Source organism: Primulina eburnea, chromosome 12 (assembly GCF_022965805.1).
Source record: "Primulina eburnea isolate SZY01 chromosome 12, ASM2296580v1, whole genome shotgun sequence".
Taxonomy (NCBI): Eukaryota; Viridiplantae; Streptophyta; class Magnoliopsida; order Lamiales; family Gesneriaceae; genus Primulina; species Primulina eburnea.
In genome coordinates, this window is record NC_133112.1 from 15323925 (window position 1) to 15327569 (window position 3645).

The 3645-nt window shown below is 40.1% G+C and overlaps 1 non-coding gene across 1 annotated transcript; it reads right to left on the reverse strand.

Moving 5' to 3' along the window:
- Positions 1 to 650: 650 nt before the first annotated feature.
- Positions 651 to 755, reverse strand: LOC140808499 (small nucleolar RNA R71). The gene has a single exon (XR_012112920.1). It is a non-coding gene; the product is annotated as a small nucleolar RNA R71 (small nucleolar RNA).
- Between the last annotated feature and the right edge of the window lie 2890 nt (positions 756 to 3645).

Consider the following 3645-nt stretch of genomic DNA (forward strand, 5'->3'; position numbering starts at 1 on the left):
GGCACCGTTGCCGGGGACTGTTAATTCACAATTTGTATTTTAGTTATTTTCTTTAGCATTGTTTTAGTTTTCTTGAGCTAACACTCCATATTCTATTCCAGACATCTTTTCCAGTGCATGTCAAAGTCACTTGACATGGAGCTTAAAGCAGTTTGACCCTGAAATTGAAATAACTATCCGCAGAAGAAGACAACAGTAGAGACTGAAGGAACTAATGGAAAGGTACGAGCACAAGCATGAGGAGGAACACCATGAAGACAGAAATGTTGAGATACCACGCCACTTACTGATGCTAGAGTATGTCTAGCCTTCTTTGGATGGTGCACGCCCCAGCATCATGAGGCCTATTGTGCGAGCAAACAACTTCAAAATCAAGCCAGCCATAATCCAAATGATTCAGAATACAGTCCATTTTGGAGGATCTGCAGTAGATGACCCAAACACGCACATCGCAGATTTTCTTGAATTTGCGATACTTTTAAATTTAATGGAGTTTCTGATGACGCTGTTAGGTTGCGTTTATTTCCTTTCTCTTTACGTGACAAAGCTAAAGCATCGTTTAATTGTTTGCCTGTAGGTTCGATCACCACATAAGAGGACATGGCGAAAGCGTTTTCTCATTAAATACTTTCCTCCATCTAAGACCATGAAGTTCCGGGCAGACATCACCACATTTGCTCAATTCGAGCAGGAGTCTTTATATGAGGCATGGGAGCGTTTCAAAGATCTAAACGAAGATGTCCTCATCACGAACTGTCACTTGGGTTAGTCGTTCAAACCTTTTACTATGGCTTTCTTACTCCTAATCGTACTATGATAGATGCGGCTGCTTGTGGAAACCTCTTGAGAAAAACTGCTGAGGAAGGATACGAGTTATTGGAGGAGATGGCTTCTAGCCGCTATCATCCTCAATCTGAAAGGAACAACCAGCGAAGAAGTGCAGGAGTTCACCAGGTAACTGACCTTCCACTATTACTGCACAACTTGATGTCTTGAATAGGAAATTGAACGACTTGAATATGGGTGGCACGACTATGCGTCTTCAAGAGATATTTTGTGAAAAATGCGGAGGAGAACACTATGTTAAGGACTGTCAAGACAGTGGTCCTTTTTATGTGCAAGAAGGGGCACCAGTGAATCAACTGGGAGTCCAAAACTGTCCAAGGAATGATCCATAGTCGAACACATACAATCCTGGATGGAGACAACATCCCAACTTCTCATGGGGTGGCCAAAACAGTGAGAATCGTCCACAAGGAGGAAAACCATATGGAAAACAACAAATGTACAGATCTGACCTTCCTAGAGAAGAAAAATCCAATTTGGAGCAAATGATGTCTAAGTTTATCTCATCTACTGAAACTAGACTTCAAAATCAAGATGCATCGATAAAAGGGTTAGAGAATCAGATTGGACAGTTAGCTAAGATGATAGCAAGTAGAGAACCGGACACCTTGCCAAGTAACACAGAGACCAATCCAAAAGAGCAAGTGAAGGCCATTGAGTTGAAGAGTGGAAAAATTTTAGAGTCTAGAGAAAATGAAAAAAATCAAGTACGGGATGAACAGACCGAGTCATCAAAAGGTAAGTCTTCTAACACTACACCAACACCCACTGCACAATCAAAAATTGTCATACCTCCTCCTTTCCCTGCAGCATTGAAAAAAGCAAAACTTGATGCGCAATTCGGTAAGTTTCTTGAGGTATTTAAAAAATTTCATATCAATATTCCTTTTGTCGATGCTTTGATGCAAACGCCTAATTTTGCTAAATTTTGAAGGATATCTTAGCAAACAAGAGAAAACTGGAGGATCACATGATGACAAATCTAACTCAAAATTGTCTCCGCTTTGGTGTAAAACAAAGTCCCACCGAAACTTAAAGATCTAGGGAGTTTTCCTATTCTTTTTCATGATTGGTGATGATGTTTTTCATAAAGCTTTGTGTGATCTTGGTGCGAATATTAATCTTATGCCTTTGTTTGCGGTTAGAAAACTTGGATTGGGAGAACCTAAGCCAACGAGGATGTCTTTACAGCTAGAAGACAGATCTGTCAAGTATCCACGAGGAGTTATTGAGGATGTGCTAGTGAAAGTGGACAAATTCATTTTTCCTCCAGATTTCGTGGTGCTCGACATGGAAGAGGATATGGAGATGCCTTTGATTTTGGGGAGACCATTCCTTGCAACTGGCAAGGCTCTAATTGATGTGCATGAAGAGAAGTTGAGATTGATAGTGGGAGAAGAGGAGATTATTTTGATGTTTTTAATGCCCTTAAGCACACACTGCATTCTGATAGTTGTTATAGAATTGATGATTTTGATTCTCTTGTTTCTAACTATGTGCAGGAGGCTATTAGGGACCCTTTGGAAGCCACTCTCACTACTGAACTGAGAGAAGACGAATTTGATGTAGAGAAAACCGAAATAGTGGCATACCTCAATGCCAACCAGCCATGGAAGAGGCCAATAAGGATGAGATTGGAGGACTTGGGGGATCGAAGAGATGGACCCCTGAGAAGTCAAGCGTAGAGGAGCCACCAACTCTGGAGCTCAAGCCATTACATCCACATCTGAAATACGTCTATCTAGGTAAGAATAATAAACTTCCTGTGATTATTTCTTCTTCTTTGACAGATGTGATGGAGGACAAACTGCTAGAAGTCTTGAAAGCACACAAAAGTTCATTTGCATGGAAGGTGGCAGATATCAAAGGGATCAATCCATCAGTCTGCATGCACAAGATATTGACGAAAGAAAAATACTCACCTCTTGTGCAACCTCAGAGAAGATTGAATCCAAATATGCAAGATGTAGTAAAAGCAGAAACTATCAAACCCCTTGATGCAGGTATTATCTATCCTATATCTGATAGTGCATGGGTAAGACCTGTTCAATGTGTGTCGAAAAAGGGTGGGATTATTGTTATCATAAATGAACAAAATGAATAAATACCCACTAGGACATTTACGGGATGACGTGTGTGCATTGATTATAGGAAATTAAATGATGCTACTCGTAGAGATCACTTTCCACTGCCCTTCATTTATCAAATGCTTGAGAGGTTAGCGGGTCATGAGTTCTATTGTTTTTTTGGATGAGTATTCAGGGTATAACCAAATCATGATTGCGCCCGAGGACCAAGAGAAAACCCATTTCACTTGTCCTTATGGCACTTTTGCTTTTAGAGGGATGCACTTTGGTTTATGTAACACCCGTGCCAGTTTTCAGTGATGCATGACTGCTATATTTCATGACATGATATAAACTTTCCTTGAGGTATTTATGGATGAATTCTCGATATTTGGCTATTCTTTTGATGGCTGTTTGCAGAATTTGAAGGTGGTGTTGATGAGATGCGAGGAGACAAACTTGGTACTGAATTGGGAAAAATGCCATTTTATGGTACAAGAAGGCATAGTGTTGGGGCACAAGATATCACAGCATGGAATAGAGGTGGATAAGGAAAAAGTGGAAGTTATCAAGAAACTTACCATCTCCGAAATTCATAAAGTGAGTTAGAAGTTTTCTAGGCCACACCGATTTTTATCGGCATTTTATCAAAGATTTTTCAAAAATTGCCAAACCTCTATCTTCCTTACTTATGAAAGATGTGCCTTTTGATTTCAATTCTAATTGTTTACAG